Below are 23,225 nucleotides of genomic sequence, written 5' to 3' on the forward strand. Positions count from 1 at the left end.
AACTCATACATTGTTTAATTCCCCTTCGTTCTTACCAAAGGATGATTGCTATGATGATTGTTATGATCCCGTTGATTCTTTTGAAATATCCCTTTTTGATGATGCTTGCTATGCTTGTGGCCAAGATGCCAATATGAATTATGCTTATGGAGATGAACTTGCTATAGTTCCTTATGTTAAACATGAAACTGTTGCTAGTGCACCCACGCATGATAGTCCTATTATCGTTTTGAATTCTCCCGACTACACTATATCGGAGAAGTTTGCCCTTATTAAGGATTATATCGATGGGTTGCCTTTTACTACTACACATGATGATTTTGATGAATATAATATGCATGTGCTTGCTGCTCCTACTTGCAATTATTATGAGAGAGGAACTACATCTCCGCCTCTCCATGTTTCGAATATGATAAAATTGTAAGAAACTGTTTATACTATGCATTGGCCTTTACTTTGTGTGCATGAATTGTTCTTTTATGACATGCCGATGCATAGGAAGAGAGTTAGACTTCGTTGTTGCTTGATATATGTTACTTTGTGCTCACTACTAAATTACAAATCATTGTTAATTAAAATTGGCTTTGATATACCTTGGGATCCGGATGGATCCATTACTTGAGCACCTTATGCCTAGCTTAATGGCTTTAAAGTAAGCGCTGCCAGGGAGACAACCCGGAAGTTTTAGAGAGTCATTTATTTTTGTTGTGTGCTTTTATAAAGTTTAAAAATTAAAATAATGTGCCAAAGGTTTGCCTTTAGGATGTTTACAATGCTTGTTGGTTTGTGCGGTGCAGGACAGAAACTTTGGCTGTAATGCGCGATTTTACATTTTTTTACTGGAACATCAAACGGTTCTTAAACGTTTTGCACTGTCTTTCTATGAAAATTGTTTATTTTTCCTAATTTTGGAAGAATTTTTGGGGTACCAGAAGTATGGTGAATGTTCAGATTACTACAGACTGTCCTGTTTAAGACAGATTTTGTTTTTGATGCATAGTTTGCTTGTTTTGATGAAACTATCAATTTCTATCAGTGGATTAAGCCATGGAAAAGTTATATTACAGTAGCTACAATGCTAAAACAAAAATGTGAATTGGTTTGCAACAGTACTTAGAGTAGTGATTTGCTTTATTATACTAACGGATCTTACCGAGTTTTCTGTTGAGTTTTGTGTGGATGAAGTGTTCGAAGATCGAGGAGATCTCGATATGAGGAAAAGGAGGAGAGGCAAGAGCTCAAGCTCGGGGATGCCCAAGGCACCCCAAGTAAATATTCAAGGAGACTCAAGCGTCTAAGCTTGGGGATGCCCCGGAAGGCATCCCATCTTTCTTCAACAAGTATTGGTATGTTTTCGGATTCGTTTCGTTCATGCGATATGTGCAAATCTTGGAGCGTCTTTTGATTTAGTTTTCACTTTTATTTTATGCACCATGCTGGTATGAGATAGTACATTATTGATTTATAGAATGCTCATTGCACTTCACTTAAATCTTTTGAGTATGGCTTTATAGAATGCTTCATGTGCTTCACTTATATCATTTGAAGTTTGGATTGCCTGTTTCTCTTCACATAGAAAACCGCCATTTGTAGAATGCTCTTTTGCTTCACTTATATTTGTTAGAGCGTGGGCATATCTTTTGTAGAAAGAATTAAACTCTCTTGCTTCACTTATATCTATTTAGAGAGATGACAAGAATTGGTCATTCACATGGTTAGTCATAAAATCCTACATAAAACTTGTAGATCACTTAATATGATATGTTTGATTCCTTGCAATAGTTTTGTGATATAGAGATGATAATATGTGGGAGGTACTAGTAAATGGTTGTGTTTAGTAAGAATATTGGTGTTAAGGTTTGTGATTCCCGAAGCATGCACGTATAGTCTCTCGTTATGCTAAGAAGTTGGAGCATGATTTATTATTGATTGTCCTCCTTTGTGTGAAGGTCGGGAGCGCGCGATGGTTAAATCCTACCAACCTCCCCCCTAGGAGCATGCGTAGTAGTACTTTTCTTCGAGGGCTAATAAACTTTTGCAATAAGTATATGAGTTCTTTATGACTAATGTGAGTCCATGGATTATACGCACTCTTACCTTTTCGCAATTTGCTAGCCTCTACGGCACCGTGTATTGCCCTTGCTCACCTCGAGAGTTGGTGCAAACTTCGCCGGTGCATCCAAACCCCGTGATACGATACACTCTATCACACATAAGCCTCCTTATATCTTCCTCAAAACAGCCACCATACCTACCTATCATGGCATTTCCATAGCCATTTCGAGATATATTTCCATGCAACTTCCATCATCATCATATACATGACTTGAGCATTCATTGTCATATTGCTTTGCATGATCGTAAGATAGCTAGCATGATGTTTTCATGGCTTGTCCGTTTTTTGATTTCATTGCTATGCTAGATCATTGCACATCCGGTACACCGCCGGAGGCATTCATATAGAGTCATATTTTTGTTCTAGTATCGAGTTGTAATATTGAGTTGTAAGTAAATAAAAGTGTGATGATCATCATTATTAGAGCATTGCCCCAGTGAGGAAAGGATGATGGAGACTATGATTCCCCCACAAGTCGGCATGAGACTCCGGACTTTAAAAAAAGAGGCCAAAAAAGCCAAAATAAAAAAAGGGAGGCCAAAGAAGCCCACCAGAACAAAAAGACAAAAAAAAATGAGAGAAAAAGAGAGACGGGGCAATGTTACTATCCTTTTACCCACTTTTGCTTCAAAATAGCACCATGTTCTTCATATAGAGAGTCTCTTGAGTTATCACTTTCATATACTAGTGGGAATTTTCATTATAGAACTTGGCTTGTATATTCCGATGATGGGCTTCCTCAAATGCCCGAGGTCTTCATGAGCAAGCAAGTTGGATGCACACCCACTTAGTTTCAGTTTGAGCTTTCATACACTTATAGCTCCAGTGCATCCGTTGCATGGCAATCCCTACTCCTCGCATTGACATCAATTGATGGGCATCTCCATAGCCCGTTGATTAGCCGCGTCGATGTGAGACTTTCTCCCTTTTTGTCTTCTCCACACAACCTCCACCATCATACTCTATTCCACCTGTAGTGCTATATCCATGGCTTGCGCTCATATATTGCGTGAGGGTTGAAAAAGCTGAAGCGCGTTAAAAAGTATGAACCAATTGCTCGGCTTGTCATCGGGGTTGTGCATGATAAATACTTTGTGTTAATAAGGCAGAGCATGACAAGATTATATGATTTTGTAGGGATACCGTTCTTTAGCATTCATATTTTGAAAGACATGATTGTTTGTTGGGATGCCTGAGTATTGATGTCTTTATGTCAAATTATAGACCATTGCTTTGAATCACTTATGTCTTAATATTCATGCCATGATTAGATTACATGATCAAGATTATGCTAGGTAGCATTCCACATCAAAAATTATCTTTTTTATCATTTACCTACTCGAGGACGAGCAGAAATTTAGCTTGGGGATGCTGATACGTCTCTGTCGTATCTATAATTTTTGATTGTTCCATGCCAATATTCTACAACTCTTACATACTTCTCGCAACTTTTTATACTATTTTTGGGACTAACATATTGATCCAGTGCCTAGTGCCAGTTCCTGTTTGTTGCATGTTTTTTGTTTCATAGAAAATCCATATCAAACGGAGTCCAACGGGATAAAAACGGACGGAGATTTTTTTTGGAATATATCTAAATTTTGAGAAATGGAATCAACGCGAGATGATGCTCGAGGGGCCCACAAGGCAGGGGCGCGCCCCAGGGGGTGGGCGTGCCCCTGACCCTCGTGGACACCCCGTAAGGCAGTTGTTGCCCTTCTTTCGCCACAAGAAAGCTAATATCCGGAGAAAAATCGTGTTCAAAGTTTCAATACAATCGGAGTTACGGATCTCCGGGAATATAAGAAACGGTGAAAGGGCAGAATCAGGAACGCAGAAACAGAGAGAGACAGAGAGACAGATCCAATCTCGGAGGGGATCTTGCCCCTCCCACGCCATGGAGACCATGGACCAGAGGGGAAACCCTTCTCCCATCTAGGGAGAAGGTCAAGGAAGAAGAAGAAGAAGAAGGGGGGCTCTCTCCCCCTCTCTCCCGGTGGCGCCGGAACGCCCCGGGGCCATCATCATCACCGCGATCTACACCAACACCTCCGTCATCTTCACCAACATCTTCATCACCTTCCCCCATCTATCTACAGCGGTCCACTCTCCCGCAACCCGCTGTACCCTCTACTTGAACATGGTGCTTTATGCTTCATATTATTATCCAATGATGTGTTGCCATCCTATGATGTCTGAGTAGATTTTCGTTGTCCTTTCGGTAATTGGTGAATTCCTATGATTGGTTTAATTTGCTTGTGGTTATGTTGCTGTCCTTTGGTGCCCATCATATGAGCGCGCGCGTGGATCACACCATAGGGTTAGTTGTATGTTGATAGGACTATGTATTGGAGGGCAAGTGAGAAAAGCTTCAACCTAGCATAGAAATTGATGCATACGGGATTGAAGGGGGACCAATATGTCTTAATGTTATGGTTGGGTTTTACCTTAATGAACACTAGTAGTTGAGGATGCTTGCTAATAGTTCCAATCATAAGTGCATAGAATTCCAAGTCAGGGATGACATGCTAGCAGTGGCCTCTCCCACATAAAACTTGCTATCGGTCTAGTAAAGTAGTCAATTGCTTAGGGACAATTCCGCAACTCCTACCACCACTTTTCCACACTCGCTATACTAACTTTATTTCTTATTTATCTAAACAGCCCCTAGTTTATATTTACGTGCTCTTTATATTCTTGCAAACCTATCGAACAACACCTACAAAGTACTTCTAGTTTCACACTTGTTTTAGGTAAAGCGAACGTTAAGCGTGCGTAGAGTTGTATCGGTGGTCGGTAGAACTTGAGGGAATATTTGTTCTACCTTTAGCTCCTCGTTGGGTTCGACACTCTTACTTATCAAAAGAGGCTACAATTGATCCCCTATACTTGTGGGTTATCAAACATCTTCACGATCCAACCGATCCAAGTACCGAACGTACGACACCCCCGTGTTCAGCACACGTTCAGCACGATGACGTCCCTCGAGCTCTTGATGCAGTTGAGGACGAGGGAGAGTTCCATCAGCACGACGGCGTGGTGACGGTGTTGATGATGTTACCGGCGCAGGGCTTCGCCTAAGCACTACGACGATATGACTGAGGTGTTAAACTGTGGAGGGGGGCACCGCACACGACTAAGAGATTGTCCGTTGTGATTTGGGGTGCCCCTGCCCCCATATATAAAGGCAGAGAGGGGGAGGCCGGACGGACCTGTAGGGCGTGCCAAGAGAAGGGAGTCCTACTAGGACTCCAAGTCCTAGTAGGATTCCACTTGGTGGAAGGGGAAGGAACGAAGGGAGAGGGAGAGGGAGAGGGAAAGGGGGGCCGCGCCCTCTCCCCTAGTCCTATTCGGACTCCCCATGAGGGGGCGCGCCTCCCCTATGTGGGCTGTACTCTCTCTCCCCTATGGCCCATGTTGGCCCATTGCTTCCCTGGGGGGTTCCGGTAACCCCTCCGGCACTCCGTTTTTACCCGGTACCACTTAGAACTCTTACGGTGTCTGAATAATATAGTCCAATATACCAATCTTTATGTCTCGACCATTTAGAGACTCCTCGTCACGTCCGTGATCTCATCCGTGACTCCGAACAACCTTCGGTCATCAAAAACACATAACTCATAATACAAATCGTCATCGAACGCTAAGCGTGCGGACCCTACGGGTTCGAGAACTATGTAGACATGATCAAGACACATCTCTGATCAATAACCAATAGCAGAACCTGGATGCTCATATTGGCTCCTACATATTCTATGAAGATCTTTATCGGTCAAACCACATAACAACATACGTTGTTCCCTTTGTCATCGGTATGTTACTTGCCCGAGATTCGATCGTCGGTATCATCATACCTAGTTCAATCTCGTTACTGGAAAGTCTCTTTACTCGTTCCGTAATGCTTCATCCCGCAACTAACTCATTAGTCACATTGCTTGCAAGGCTTATACTGATGAGCATTACAGAGAGGGCCCAAAGATACCTCTCCGATTTACGGAGTGACAAATCCTAAGCTATGCCAACCCAACAAACACCTTCGGAGACACCTGTAGATCATGTTTATAATCACCCAATTACATTGTGACGTTTGATAGCACACAAGGTGTTCCTCCGGTATTCCGGAGTTGCATAATCTCATAGTCTGAGGAACATGTATAAGTCATGAAGAAATCAGTAGCAATTAAACTGTAACAATCATAATGCTAAGCTAACGGATGGGTCATGTCCATCACATTATTCTCTTAATGATGTGATCCTGTTCATCAAATGACAACACATGTCTATGGTTAGGAAACATAACCATCTTTGATTAACGAGCTAGTCAAGTAGAGTCTTACTAGGGATACTATGTTTTGTCTATGTATTCACACATGTACTAAGTTTCCGGTTAATACAATTCTAGCATGAACAATAAACATTTATCATGATATAAGGAAATATAAATAACAACTTTATTATTGCCTCTAGGGCATATTTCCTTCAGTCTCCCACTTGCACTAGAGTTAATAATCTAGATTACACAGTAATGATTCTAACACCCATGGAGTCTTGGTGCTGATCATGTTTTGCTCGTGGAAGAGGCTTAGTCAACGGGTCTGCTATTTTCAGACCCGTATGTATCTTGCAAATTTCTATGTCTCCCTCCTTGACTTGATCACGAATGGAGTTGAAGCGTCTCTTGATGTGTTTGGTTTTTTTGTGAAATCTAGATTCCTTCGCCAAGGCAATTGCTCCAGTATTGTCACAAAAGATTTTCATTGGACCCGATGCACTAGGTATTATACCTAGATCAGATATGAACTTCATCCAGACTCCTTCATTTGCTGCTTCTGAAGCAGCTATGTATTCCGCTTCACACATAGATCCCGCCACGACACTCTGCTTGGAACTGCACCAACTGACAGCTCCACCATTCTATATAAATATGTATCCGGTTTGTGACTTAGAGTCATTCGGATCAGTGTCAAAGCTAGCATCGACGTAGCCATTTACGATGAGCTCTTTGTCACCTCCATCAACGAGAAACATATCATTGGTCCTTTTCAGGTACTTCAGGATGTTCTTGACCGCTGTCCAGTGATCCACTCCTGGATTACTTTGGTACCTCCCTGCCAGACTTATGGCAAGGCACACATCAGGTCTGGTACACAGCATAGCATACATGATAGAACCTATGGCTGAGGCATAGGGAATGACTTTCATTTTCTCTCTAACTTCTACAGTGGTCGGGCTTTGAGTCTGGCTTAACTTCACACCTTGTAACACATGCAAGAACCCTTTCTTTGACTAATACATTTTGAACTTCTTCAAAACTTTATCAAGGTATGTGCTTTGTGAAAGTCCAATTAAGCGTCTTGATCTATCTCTATAGATCTTGATGCCCAATATGTAAGCAGCTTCACCGAGGTCTTTCATTGAAAAACTTTTATTCAAGTATCCTTTTATGCAATCCAGAAATTCTATATCATTTCCAATCAACAATATGTCATCCACATATAATATTAGAAATGCTACAGAGCTCCCATTCACTTTCTTGTAAATACAGGCTTCTCCAAAAGTCTGTATAAAACCATATGCTTTGATCACACTATCAAAGTGTTTATTCCAACTCCGAGAGGCTTGCACCAGTCCATAAATGGATCGACGAAACCTTATGGTTGCATCATATACAACTCTTCTTCAATAAATCCATTAAGGAATGCAGTTTTGACATCCATTTTCCAAATTTCATAATCATAAAATGCGGCAATTGCTAACATGATTCAGACAGACTTAAGCATCGCTACGGGTGAGAAAGTCTCATCGTGTCAACTCCTTGAACTTGTCGAAAACCTTTTGCAACAAGTCGAGCTTTGTAAACAGTAACATTACCGTCAGCGTCAATCTTCATCTTGAAAATCCATTTATTTTCTATGGCTTGCCGATCATCGGGCAAATCCATCAAAGTCCATACTTTGTTCTCATACATGGATCCCATCTCAGATTTCATGGCCTCAAGCCATTTCGCGGAATCTGGGCTCATCATCGCTTCCTCATAGTTCGTAGGTTCATCATGGTCTAGTAACATGACTTCCAGAATAGGATTACCGTACCACTCTGGTGCAGACCTTACTCTAGAAGACCTACGAGGTTCGGTAGTAACTTGATCTGAAGTTTCATGATCATCATCATTAGCTTCCTCACTAATTGGTGTAGGAATCACTGGAACTGATTTCTATGATGAACTACTTTCCAATTCGGGAGAAGGTACAATTAACTCATCAAGTTCTACTTTCCTCCCACTCACTTCTTTCGAGAGAAACTCCTTCTCTAGAAAGGATCCATTCTTAGCAACGAATATCTTGCCTTCGGATCTGTGATAGAAGGTGCACCCAACAATTTCCTTTGTGTATCCTATGAAGACGAATTTCTCCGATTTGGGTTCGAGCTTATCAGGTTGAAGCTTTTTCACATAAGCATCGCAGCCCCAAACTTTAAGAAACGACAACTTTGGTTTCTTGCCAAACCACAGTTCATAAGGCGTCGTCTCAACGGATTTTGATGGTGATATTTAAAGTGAATGCAACCGTATCTAAAGCATAACCCCAAAACGATAGCGGTAAATCAGTAAGAGACATCATAGATCGCACCATATCCAATAAAGTACGGTTACGATGTTCGGACACACCATTATGCTGTGGTGTTCCAGGTGGCGTGAGTTGCAAAACACTAGTGCAGAACTGGGCTATAGAACCGGTTCGTAAGGCACTTTAGTGACGGTTCTGTAACCGGCACTAAAGGGTGGGGACTAAAGGTCCCCCCCTTTAGTACCGGCTCTGCACGAACCACCGCTAAAGGGCCACCACGTGGCACGTGCCAGCGCCGGGAGCGGGGATCCCTTTACCAACCGGTACTAAAAGGTTTGGGGGGTTTTGGTTTTATTATTTATTTTCCCTTTAATTTTGTGTTTTCCATTTAATTTAGAGATTGTTTTCCATTTATTTAATATAAAAACTCTTGCATCTCATATCATCACCAACAACAACACTAGCTAATTAATAATCATCATATATATATAGTCATTACCATTATTTTTATCATCATTATGTAATCACCACCAACAGTAGCTTAAAGAAGAAACATTCACTTGTACAAAAAGCAAAGACATGATCGAGTTCAACATGGTTATGAGATTATTTATAAGCGTTCATAACTAAGACTACAAAAGCAAATCACTAATAATTAAGTTCAGGACGAAACACGGACATGAGACGACAAGTACTAATATACCAGGAACTAGCTAATATCACTCATGTTGCTCTCTCTCAGGTAAAATGGCATAGAACATGTGTAGCTCTCCTGATTCATCATATTGGAGCATGCAGATGAACCTGTCTCCTAATCGTGCATTGCGCTTCTGATTGTTGCCCCTAGTACTTCTCTGCGATCATTCACAATTTTGCTCCAGTCTTTCACTATTAAGCAGTCCTCCGTTCTAGAAATCCTGAATGCACTCGTGTGCAATGTAGGATGTCTTGGCCGTAAGCTAACAATTGACATGCGACCGTTAGTCGAGATTCACTGAGGCAGAACTATCATCGGGAGTCCCTGTTGAAGAACATCGTATAGTAACATACTTAGCAATGAAGTTTAGCTTAAAAAATAATGTATGCAAAAGATGCACTGAGGACAAATAGTAAAATCTTACCATCTTTCCTAAATACATGTGACCGTAGTTCAATACGAACACTATTGGTCGCACATTTTGAGTACTAAGATTTGAAAGTCTAGGAAAATAATTTCTCTTGACAGCATCAAGATCCTCAAGCAATGAAACATATTGACTTATCTCCTCGCAGTTTAGTTCAGCCCCGGGACAGTGGATGGTCCTGTCTACCAAGCGTCGAACATGTTTGCTTGAATGGAAATAAGCTGTCAATAGAAATTAGTTGTCAACTTCTTTTTCAAATAAACAATATCGAAGACATAAATATGGTTGAGGAACACTCACATAATGGTAGAACTGGAGGCGTCTGCACATCGACCCAGATATCGGTATTACCTTCAATATCATCTTCCGGACGAATATCAAAGGTGATAACCATATCAGGATCAAATGCATAAGCCTTGCATAGTGCTTGCCAAGTTTTGCATTCAAAATAGGTGTAGGTGTCTCCATTGTATAATTTTGCATGGAAAGTATAACCATGCTCGGTCTTCAAGTAAACTCTTTTTACCTCCATAGTTTCCATAGTACTGAAACCTATCTTATCCAATACAAAAATTCTTGCATGGCAGGGGATACGCTATAGTAGAATAGTAAAAAATTAAAATTATAAGTTGAAGCAAATGAAGCATATGCTTAATTACGAAAAAAGACTTGTTGTTGTGACTTACTGCATTCACTTCGAAGGTCTCATCCAGCTTGATGCTGAAGCGCCTACCATCAACTAGGAAATTTCTGTCGCACGTGCTGCGCTTGTCTTCACAGTATTCGCACATAACAAAATCATTCTCGTCGTCAGACATTTCCTATGTTCATATATAGTTGAAAAATTAATTGATATAAATACTTGTGCGATTTAAATAGACATACATTTTCACAAATAAATTGTCCAAGGTGAATTATTGCCAATGTCTCTTCCCAAGAATCATGATGGACAAAGTGACAATTCAAAAGGAATGGATCCAACATTATGTTACTATGGAAATTAGAAATCCTTTTATTTTCATCTATTAAAAAGGTTTTTAAGTTCTTGAAGTACTTGGAAGGTTTGTTTTAAATTGTCAACGAACAAATATTTTTTTAACAGGATTTTATTATGCGTTAGTAAATAGTAAGATGAAGAAAAAATGCGATATACTAGCTACAATAGCGCCTAATGGCACAAACATTTCTCGAATAGGAATTCTAGGATTCCATTCTTTTATCGCATTGGGATGTTTTGAATTCTTGAATAAACCAATTCGAGAACAGTTGGATGCCGACAAAATCATCAAAGAGTGGTATTCTTTATTTCAATTCAACAAAGTGCCAATAGCTTCTGGATGTTGGCTAATTAAGTGATTCAATCTTCGCCTTGGAATAAAAAGAATTGATATACTAGTAGTTCTATTAATTCAACTAGCTAGTTCTATTAATTCAACTACTAAGCACTTATTAAAAATAAACTAGTTCTAAGCTTCTTACTAAAATCTCATATATAGTAAACTTTTAAATCTTTTAATTAATTGTTAGATCATCAAATCTCATATATATATATATATATACCCCTAAATGTATATATCTAGCTAATTTATCTAATTCATCTAACATTTGACATTAATATATCTACATTATTTTCTATCTAATTCATCTATGACATTAATATCTAACATTTCTAACATGCATTTATATAAACTAAAAGTATAAAAAAATAAAAAAAACAGAAAAATGAATATATAAGAGTTGTATATGTGATGTACTACGGTGGCGACGGTCGGGGACGATCGACGGCGTGGGAACGTACGGCGACGGGCACGCGCGACGGGGCGACGGGGCGACGAACGGGGACGACCGGGCGCGGCGGGGGCCGGGGGCGGCGACGACGGGGCGAAGGGGGGCGCGACGAGGGCGGCGACGGGGACGGACGACCGCGGCGGGGGGGGGGGGGGGGGCGGCGACGGGGGTGACGGGCGTGGCGACGACGAGATGAAGAAGCAGATGGATGAAAAGTAACTGAAAATTTATAAGTGCTATATATATATAGGAGAGGCTTTTAGTACCGGTTCAGGACACAAACCGGCACTAAAGGTCAAATTTGGCTAGGCCAAACGACGGGAAGCGACAACCTTTAGTACCGGTTCGTGGCTAGAACCGGTACTATAGACAAACCTTTAGTACCGGTTAGAGCCACGAACCGGTACTAAAGGCTTAGGTCCGGTGCGGCAAGTTTAGTCCCACCTCGCTAGCCGAGAGGCTTCCGCACTGGTTTATAAGCCCCAGTGCGGTAGCTCTCTCGAGCTCCTCTCTTTAGCAGGCTTTCGGGCCAAACTTTGCCGCGCTGCCCTGTGGGCTTACTCGGCCTTATGGGCCTGCTTTCAGGCCCAAGGCCAGGCAGGCCCACTAGGCAGCACGCAGAGTTTTTGTTGATGTTTTTTTCTTTTCTGCTTTATTTATTTTCTTTTATTTATTTCTAAGTTGTTTTATGCTGTATTTAGAGTTTCTTTTATTTATTTCTGAGTTGTTTTATTTATTTTCTTTTATTTATGATGTCAGAAAGGGTTGAAAGTTTATTTGTAGTGCTTTTCAATTTCAGGGTCATTTAGCTCAAAACAAATCTTTAAATGCATAAAAATAGCAAATGATGTCAGAAAGGGTTGAAAGTTTATGACGTGGCCTTGAATGGTGCATACTGAACGCAAAAAAGTCTGGAGTTGTAATAAGTTAAAAAAAATGAAGTGCTAGTGTAACAGATGAGTTTTCGTCCGAAACCCTGATACTTCGAAAGAGATTGTTCAGTTTGTACACGAGGTGCATCTAGTTTTTGCCGTAACCCTCTATACTTTTTCGCACATGCTATGTGGGTGAAATGATGATACCATGCCAAGTTCCAACTTTTTCAGAGTTCATTTGTAGTGCTTTTCAATTTCAGGGTCATTTAGCTCAAAACAAATCTTTAAATGCATGAAAAATAGCAAATGATGTCAGAAAGGGTTGAAAGTTTATGACGTGGCCTTGAATGGTGCGTACTGAGCGCAAAAAAAAAGTTTGGAGTTGTAATAAGTTAAAAAAAATGAAGTGCCGGTGTAACAGATGAGTTTTCGTCCGAAACCCTGATACTTCGAAAGAGATTGTCCAGTTTGTACACGAGGTGCATCTAGGTTTTGCCGTAACCCTCCCTACTTTTTCGCACATGTTATGTGGGTGAAATGATGATACCATGCCAAGTTCCAACCTTTTCAGAGTTCATTTGTAGTGCTTTTCAATTTCAGGGTCATTTAGCTCAAAACGAATCTTTAAATGCATGAAAAATAGCAAATGATGTCAGAAAGGGTTGAAAGTTTATGACCTGGCCTTGAATGGTGCATACTGAACGCAAAAAAGTCTGGAGTTGTAATAAGTTTTAAAAAATGAACTGCCGGTGTAACTGATGAGTTTTCGTCCAAAACCCTGATATTGCGAAAGAGATTGTCCAGTTTGTACACGAGGTGCATCCAGTTTTTGCCGTAACCCTCTCTACTTTTTTGCACATGCTATGTGGGTGAAATGATGATACCATGCCAAGTTCCAACCTTTTCAGAGTTCATTTGTAGTGCTTTTAAATTTCAGGGCCATTTAGCTCAAAACAAATCTTTAAATGCATGAAAAATAGCAAATGATGTCAGAAAGGTGCATACTGAACGCAAAAAATGAAGTGCCGGTGTAACAGATGAGTTTTTTGTGATGTCAGAAAGGGTTGAAAGCTTGATGCCGGTGTAAGTTTTCGTCCGTGTAAATATGTAAAAATATACATCAAAAATATATTGATCATCAATGATCTTTTTGTGTAGAATCTAAATTGTCAATAGGAATCTACCCCAGTTTAAGAACCGGCGAAGACTCCTATTGCAGCCACAGATCCTACACATAAAGTTCACTGAAGACCAAGTGGTTGTGATACTTTGAGAAGTAACATATTTAAGGTGGTAAAAACCTTTTTAGCCGAGCGAGGTGGGACTAAAAAACAGTTGCAACTAAATAACTTTAGCACCGGTTTGTGGCATGAACCGGTACTAAACGTGCTGGGTGGGGCCCGAGCCTGACAAAAGCCTGTCACAGCCTCATTAGTACCGGTTCGTGGCATGAACCGGTACTAAAGGTTCTCCACGAACCGGTACTAATGATCGACGACCGCCTAGCCGTTTGAACCGGCACTAATGTGACCATTAGTGCCGGTTCATCTGCAAACCGGTACTAATGTGCTGAACATTTGACCCTTTTTCTACTAGTGAAACTATTCCACATTGTTTCAAATGAAGACCAAACTCGTAGCTCAAGTATTCGTCTCCACGATCAGATCGTAGAAACTTTATTTTCTTGTTACGATGATTTTCTACTTCACTCTGAAATTCTTTGAACTTTTCATACATTTCAGACTTATGCTTCATTAAGTAGATATACCCATATCTGCTCAAATCACCTGTGAAGGTAAGAAAATAATGATACCCGCCACGATCCTCAACACTCATTGGTCTGCATACATTTGTATGTATTATTTCCAACAAGTCAGTAGCTCGTTCCATTGTTCCGGAGAACGGAGTTTTAGTCATCTTGCCCATGAGGCATGGTTCGCAAGCACCAAGTGATTCATAATCAAGTGATTCCAAAAGCCCATCAGCATGGCGTTTCTTCATGCGCTTTACACCAATATGACCTAAACGGCAGTGCCACAAATAAGTTGCACTATAATTATCAACTTTGCATCTTTTGGCTTCAATATTATGAACATGTGTATCTCCACGATCGAGATTCAATGAAAATAGACCACTCAACAAGGGTGCATGACCATAAAAGATATTACTCATATAAATAGAACAACCATTATTCTCTGATTGAATAACCGTCTCGCATCAAACAAGATCCAGATATAATGTTCATGCTCAATGCCGGCACCAAATAACAATTATTCAGGTCTAAAAGTAATCCCGAAGGTAGATGTAGAGGTAGCGTGCCAACGGCGATCACATCAACTTTGGAACCATTTCTGACGCGCATCATCACCTCGTCCTTAGCCAATCTTCGTTTAATCCGTAGCCCCTGTTTCGAGTTGCAAATATGAGCAACAAAACTAGTATCAAATACCCAGGCGCTACTACGAGCATTAGTAAGGTACACATCAATAACATGTATATCAAATATACCTTTCACTTTGTCCATCCTTCTTATCCGCCAAATACTTGGGGCAGTTCCGCTTCTAGTGACCAGTCCCTTTGGAGTAGAAGCACTCATTTCAGTCTTAGGGCCAGACTTGGGCTTCTGCGGAGAGCTCGGGAATTGTTTTCATCATTCCTTGCATATTATAGTTCATCACGAAGCCTTTATAGCTTGGTGGCAGTGATTGAAGAACTCTGTCGATGACACTATCATCAGGAATATTAACTCCCAGCTGAGTCAAGTGGTTATGGTACCCCAGACATTCTGAATATGTGTTCACTGACAGAACTATTCTCCTCCATTTTGCAGCTATAGAACTTGTTGGACACTTCATATCTCTCAACTCAGGCATTTGCTTGAAATACTAACTTCAACTCTTGGAACATCTCATATGCTCCATGACGTTCAAAACGTCTTTGAAGTCCCGATTCTAAGCCGTAAAGCATGACACACTGAACTATCAAGTAGTCATCAACACGTGTCTGCCAGGCATTCACAATGTCTGCAGTTGCTGGCGCAGGTGGTACACCTAGCGGTGCTTCTAGGACGTAATTCTTCTATGCAGCAATGTGGATAATCCTCAAGTTACGGACCCAGTCCGTGTAATTGCTACCATCATCTTTCAACTTAGCTTTCTCTAGGAACGCATTAAAATTCAAGGGAACGGTAGCACGGGCTATTGATCTACAACAACATAGACATGCAAAAACTATCAGGACTAAGTTCATGATAAATTAAAGTTCAATTAATCATATTACTTAAGAACTCCCACTTAGATAGACATCCCTCTAGTCATCTAAATGATCACCTGATCCAAATCAACTAAACCATGTCCGATCATCACGTGAGATGGAGTAGTTTTCAATAGTGAAGATCACTATGTCGATCATATCTACTATATGATTCACGTTCGACCTTTCGGTCTTAGTGTTCCAGGCCATATCTGCATATGCTAGGCTCGTCAAGTTTAACCCGAGTATTCTGCACGTGCAAAACTGGCTTGCACCCATTGTATGTGAACGTAGAGCTTATCACACCCGATCATCACCTGGTGTCTCGGCACGACGAACTGTAGCAACGGTGCATACTCAGGGAGAACATTTATACCTTGAAATTTAGTGAGAGATCATCTTATAATGCTACCATCGAACTAAGCAAAATAAGATGCATAAAGGATAAACATCACATGCAATCAATATAAGTGATATGATATGGCCATCATCATCTTGTGCCTTTGATCTCCATCTCCAAAGCACCGTCATGATCACCATCGTCATCGGCTTGACACCTTGATCTCCATCGAAGCATTGTTGTCGTCTCGCCAATTATTGCTACTACGACTATCGCTACCGCTTAGTGATAAAGTTAAGCAATTACATGGCGATTGCATTTCATACAATAAAGCGACAACCATATGGCTCCTGCCAGTTGCGGATAACTTTGTTACAAAACATGATCATCTCATATAACAATTTATATCACATCATGTCTTGACCATATCACATCATAACAAGCCCTGCAAAAACAAGTTAGACGTCCTCTACTTTGTTGTTGCCAGTTTTACGTGGCTGCTACAGGCTTCTAGCAAGAACCGTTCTTACCTACGCATCAAAACCACAATGATTTTTCATCAAGTGTGCTGTTTTAACCTTCAACAAGGACCGGCCATAGTCAAACTCGGTTCAACTAAAGTTGGAGAAACAGACACCGGCCAGCCACCTATGTGCAAAGCACGTCGGTAGAACTAGTCTCATGAATGCGGTCATGTAATGTCGGTCCGGCAGCTTCATCTAGCAATACCACCGAATCAAAGTAAGACATTGGTGGTAAGCAGTATGACTATTATCGCCCACAACTCTTTGTGTTCTAATCGTGCAAATAACATCTACGCATAGACCTGACTCTGATACCACTGTTGGGGAATGCAATAATTCAAAATTTTCCTACGATCACGCAAGATCTATCTAGGAGATGCATAGCAACGAGAAAGGGGAGTGTGTCCACGTACCCTTGTAGACCGAAAGTGGAAGCGTTTAGTAACGTGGTTGATGTAGTCGAATGTCTTCACGATCACACTGATCCATGTACCAAACGTAAGTCACCTCCGTGTTCAGCACACGTTCAACACGATGACGTCCCTTGAGCTCTTGATCCAGTTGAGGACGAGGGAGAGTTCCGTCAGCACGACGGCGTGGTGACGGTGTTGATGATGTTACCGGCGCCGGGCTTCGCCTAAGCACTACGACGATATTACCGAGGTGTCAAACTGTGGAGGGGGGCACCGCACACGACTAAGAGATAATCTGTTGTGCTTTGGGGTGCCCCTGCCCCCGTATATAAAGGAGGAGAGGGGGAGGCCGGCCGGCCTTGTAGGGCGCGCCAAGAGGAGGGAGTCCTACTAGGACTCGAAGTCCTAGTAGGATTCCACTTGGTGGAAGGGGGAAGGAAGGAAGGGAGAGGGAGAGGGAGAGGGAAAGGGGGCCCGCGCCCCCTCCCCTAGTCCTATTCAGACTCCCGGGGGGGGGCGCCTCCCCTATGTGGGTTGTCCTCTCTCTCCCCTATGGCCCATGTTGGCCCATTGCTTCCCCGGGGGTTTCGGTAACCCCTCCCGCACTCCGTTTTTACCCGGTACCACTCGGAACTCTCACGGTGTCTGAATAACATAGTCCAATATATCAATCTTTATGTCTCGACCATTTCGAGACTCCTCGTCATGTCCGCGATCTCATTTGGGACTCCGAACAAACTTTGGTCATCAAAAACACATAACTCATAATACAAATCGTCATCGAACGTTAAGCGTGCGGACCCTACGGGTTCGAGAACTATGTAGACATGATCGAGACACATCTCTGATCAATAACCAACAGTGGAACCCGTATGCTCATATTGGCTCCTACATATTCTACGAAGATCTTTATCGGTCGAACCGCATAACAACATATGTTGTTCCCTTTGTCATCGGTATGTTACTTGCCCGAGATTCGATCGTCGGTATCATCATACTTAGTTCAATATCATTACCGGCAAGTCTCTTTACTTGTTCTGTAATGCTTTATCCCGCAACTAACTCATTAGTCACATTGTTTGCAAGGCTTATAGTGATGAGCATTACAGAGAGGGCCCAAAGATACCTCTCCGATTCATGGAGTGACAAATCCTAATCTCGATCTATGCCAACCCAACAAACACCTTTGGAGACACCTGTAGAGCATCTTTATAATCACCCAATTACGTTGTGACGTTTTATAGCACACAAGGTGTTCCTCCGGTATTCGGGAGTTGCATAATCTCATAGTTGGAGGAACATGTATAAGTCATGAAGAAAGCAGTAGCAATGAAACTGTAACGATCATAATGCTAAGCTTACGGATGGGTCATGTCCATCACATTATTCTCCTAATGATGTGACCCCGTTCATCAAATGACAACACATGTCTATGGTTAGGAAACATAACCTTTTTGATTAACGAGCTAGTTAAGTAGAGGCATACTTGGGGTACAATGTTTTGTCTATGTATTCACACATGTACTAAGTTTCCGGTTAATACAGTTCTAGCATGAATAATAAACATTTATCATGATATAAGAAAATATAAATAACAACTTTATTATTGCCTCTAGGGCATATTTCCTTCATGCCCATGGTAGGCATTCATGCTAGGTTTGAATGATTTTCGTTACCATATGCAAAGTTGCGACTCATCTGACCATTTGGCCTTTTTTATTGAGAAAACTCCAGAAAATGCAAAATTTGTCGAGAACCAATTTTTTTACTTCGTGCCTTGAATTGGTCATATAAACCATTGAAAAAAATTAGCGTCATTTCAGGAACGTTGGGAATAAACGCGCTTTCAAACGGAGTCTTCTTGTCTTTCTACGTGCTTTCACAATTTTGTTCGCTCTTTTTAGAAATGTTCGTGCTTTGACATTTTGACGAATTTTCAAAGACATGAGCATTTTTTTTTTCAAATTCCTATACAATTTTTAAATGTGAATATTAGTATTTTATGAACAAAATTTGAAAAGCAAACATTTTTTGAAATTTTGTACAAAATTTTCAAAACGCGAGCATATTTTGAAAAAGGAAGAATAAAAGAAAAACAAAAAGAAATGAGAAGGAAACAAAAGTGAACAGAAAAAAGTAAAATAAGTATCGGGGAAAAAGACTAGTTCGCTACAGTAAACCAGTTGCTGATGGATAGTTCTTGTATTCCGTGTGTTTCTAGTTATACACTTAAGCTTATCATGGCTAGCGACGAGCAGTCAGCAGCGAGAGTTATAGGAATTTTGTAGGGGGGGGGGGGGGGGGGAGGGGGCGAGTTGCAGACTTGAGCTCTTATAGGCAGTTGGGCATCGGTTAACCATAAAAGAAGTTTGTGCTTGCAAAAACCTAAGCCTGAACTAGTGTTTTCATTAGTGTGAACACTACAAAAAACTGCGAGTTGCAGACTTGAGCTCTTATAGGCAGTTGGGCATCGGTTAACCATAAAAGAAGTTTGTGCTTGCAAAAACCTAAGCCTGAACTAGTGTTTTCATTAGTGTGAACACTACAAAAAACTATTAAAATGTGCATTTTTGGCAAGACAAATTTAGTTTCCAAATTGATTGCATTACGAATTTGGTAGACAATACAATATCTATCTATTGATTCCAAATTCAGTTTTCATGTCGATCAATTAACAATCATTCATTTTAACCCACAAAAATCAGATATTTGAAGCTGATGTTAATTATGAGAGTGGACGTACCATACACGCAAAGAGGATGTCAGATTCCGTGCATCATCTCCTCCGTGGTCGCTCATGGTGGTGGTGTTTCTCCTAATCTCCTTTATGGTGGCTGAGGAAATGATCAATTGGGATTTCTAGGCTTGAACGGTTGGAAGCAAGTGCCCTAGGAAACGTTTTCCATTCTTCTCTTCCTCTTTGTATCTACACACAACAGCCAATATTTCCTACTGTAATTAACTTCTCATGTTCGTATGATTTTTATGGAACAACCACACAAATTAGAGCAGCTTAAAGATCAGGAGATGAAGTAAGGGACTAACCGTGCAGGTAATCAGCCGTGGCGGATCTCGATCAACCCCCCTATGATCTTCGCTTGGAGACTGAAGCTAATCTTGCGGGTAGGTGGAGATTGGAGGCGACGACAGATGGGAAGATCGCACGAGCCGCAATCTGCGTGCGTTCAGTTGCAGCAATATAAAATCGTGTCGATCGCCAGTCTGCGTTGGTGCTCCTGGTCGCAGGCCCTTGACCGGTGGACTCTGTTCTCTTTGACCTCGATGGTGGGCCTTTTCTTTTGCTAGGTTGTGATCTGTTGTTTGTTGTACATGGGCTGCCCGAGGGGTTTCACGGTGTTACACGAGACAAGTGGACAGGGGGGCGAATCAAGTCAAAAGGCCGGCTAATAAACGGATCTAACTAATCACTATTTGAGGAGGACAACTTCATGGGGGGGGGGGGGGGGGGGGGGTCTAGGCCCCCCTCGCCCCCCTTGTCTCCGGCCCTGGATCCCTCGCGCTGCCATTCTTTTTCGTGAATTTTCTAGTATTTCCACACGTGATAATGGGCCGGTTCAGTTGGGCGGCTTCTTGTGCGTGGCGCCTTCTATTTGTCGCTACTCCCCAAATGTATGGAATTTCCTATTTCCCGCATTTTGCGGCGAATGGTCTTTTTTTTAGCATCTTTTGTCGCGGCAAATAGTCGGCCAATCGCACACATGATCGTACATCGGGCTGACCCATTTGAGCATTCGAGCTACCGGCATTGTGAATCTTTTGGAAGGTTCATGGCCGGTTTTTGGAACCTTCTAGAAGGTTCCTATACCGGGTTTTCTGAATTTTTGGTTTTGATTTGGTTTCTATTTTTGCCTTTTTCAGAAAAATTGTAAATTTCAAAAAATATTCAAATTCATTTTTTGCAAAAAAGAAATTCAAAAACTATAAAATTTGATCGTCTTTCCAAGAATAGTTTACATTTTATAAAATGTTTAGAATTTTTAAATTTCCTCATGTTTCCCAAAAATGTTTGGAGTTTCAAAATTTTCTTCATGCTTTTAAAAATTGTTCATGATTTCAAAAAATGTTTAGAATTTAAAAATTAGTTCATGTTTTCAAAAAAACGGAGTTTCAAAATTTAATCATGTGAATTGTTTTTGAAAAAAATCAAAATTTTGATTTTTGTTCTCATTTTTTAAATGTGTTCCAAAGTTTCAAAGATTATTCGTGTTTTCAAAATAAAATTCTCTTTTTAAAATATTGTTCACAGATTTACATAATATTCGCGTATTAGAAAAATCATGGATTTCAAAGAATGTTCGCGTATTAAAAAAAAGTTCATGGATTTTAAAAAAATGACCGCATTTTCAAATTTTAGTTTGGAATTCCAAAGAATGTTTCTGTTTAAAAATGAAATCGTTGAATCTAAAAAATATTCAGTATTTAAAAGTTTTGAGTCCATTCCGTCCGCCGGCGTTAGTGGTACTGGGTCCGGAGCTTACACGTGGGACCGCGTGGACGTGGGTCCGGAGCTGACATGTCCCCAAATCAATCCTAGGGTTCTAACCGGGCCACTCGACGCCACTCTGTCCCATCCGCCGGCCGGCCGTCCTGCGCCGCCGCCGCCACCTGCGCCGCCACCAGCTGCGTCGCCGCGACCGCGGCCATCCTGCTCCACCCGCCACCTTCCTGCGACGCCACGGGTGGGGCGCCCGCCAGCTGCTCGACCTGCGATGTGTCCTCCTTCCGTGCGCCCGGCTGGAGCGCTGATAGGTGGGGGGCTGGTGCACACGGAGGAAGTACGAGGGTGAACCCCAGGGCGAAATGGTGAGCGACGGCGACCCCGGAGTATTTGGCGAGGCAGGCATCGGGCCGGAGATCCATCGTGTCCACAACTGGGTTCCCGAGGGGTAAGTCACGCCTCCTATTTAGATTGAGCTTAGTTGTGCATTTCAACAGTCGATTCGAGTTGGTTTGCCCGGTTAGTTTAACTAATGGTGTGCTGATTGCGTCTCTGTTTTTCGTCGGTTAGGATGGAGTTGAGGTTTGCTTTCTTGGTGCACATTAGAAGGGACTGGTACATGTTGAATGCAAAGAATAATAAGAAATTCCAAGGAGGTTTCGATTATCTGTTGCCAATGGCTTGTAACTGGAGTTTCAGACAATTTGGGGAGGTAATTTGCAGCCAATATCCTTGGGGTTTGCTTGATGAAGCGGAATACAAATACTATGATGGGGAAAAGAAATGGGTGACAGTTATTAATGATGAAGAGCTGGCTACCATGTTTGCTAGGCATAAGGAGAAAGAGAATTTTCATGTGAGGCTGCAAATTGATGTGCTGAGCAGGCATTTGGACCTAGGATGGCGGGTGCACCTTCTCGGGCAGAACCAAGTCGTCGTAATGGCAGCTCTAGCCATAACAGTTCAGTTAGTGCACGACGACGTGGTGGCTCGACAAGTGTGGGCACGGGCAGTAGGGTCCCCCTTGAAGTGGAGCCTGATGCCTAAAATTCTGGGGTTGATGAAGAGAAGCTACATTCTGATGTTACTCAAAATTTACGATGGGTGCCTCGGGCTGAAAACCAAGATGGAGGCTGACAATGTAGTCCGTGTGGATGATGACGCGGTGGGTGAGGACGAAGACCTTGCAGCTGTTGAATGGGACCCTTTGAACCCTCATATGGAAGAAGGTACCGTTTTTGCATCCATGAGTGAGTGTAGAAATGCATTTGTGACATACTGCATCAAGGTAGAACGTACTTTCAAAGTTGACAAGAGCGATCAAGTACGTTACAGAGTGCACTGTCCAACTGAGTGTTGTCCATGGAGGATGGTCGCATCTAAAATGCGAAATAGCATGAATGTTCAGGTCATAGTGAACCCTTTTAAGCACACATGCCAGGAATCAACCCTTAGGAAGGATACAATCAGTAGAGCCAAGTCAAGATGGGTGGCAGAAGAAGTAAAGTGGGTGAAAGAAAACCAACAAGTGGGTCCAAAGGAATTGTAGAAGAACACAAAGACAAGTTCAAGATAGATTTACCATACATGAGGTTGTTCAATGGTAAACAACATGCTATGGATTCTATTTATGGTAACAGGCAGGAAAGTTTTCAATTGTTGTATTCATTCAAAGGTGAAGTGGAGAGGACCAGCCCAGGTAGTATTGTAGATATTGACCACCACACCATGGACTACACATTCAGGGGAGTGACAAAGACCAATGAAT

Source organism: Aegilops tauschii, chromosome 2, assembly GCF_002575655.3.
Source record: "Aegilops tauschii subsp. strangulata cultivar AL8/78 chromosome 2, Aet v6.0, whole genome shotgun sequence".
NCBI lineage: Eukaryota > Viridiplantae > Streptophyta > Magnoliopsida > Poales > Poaceae > Aegilops > Aegilops tauschii.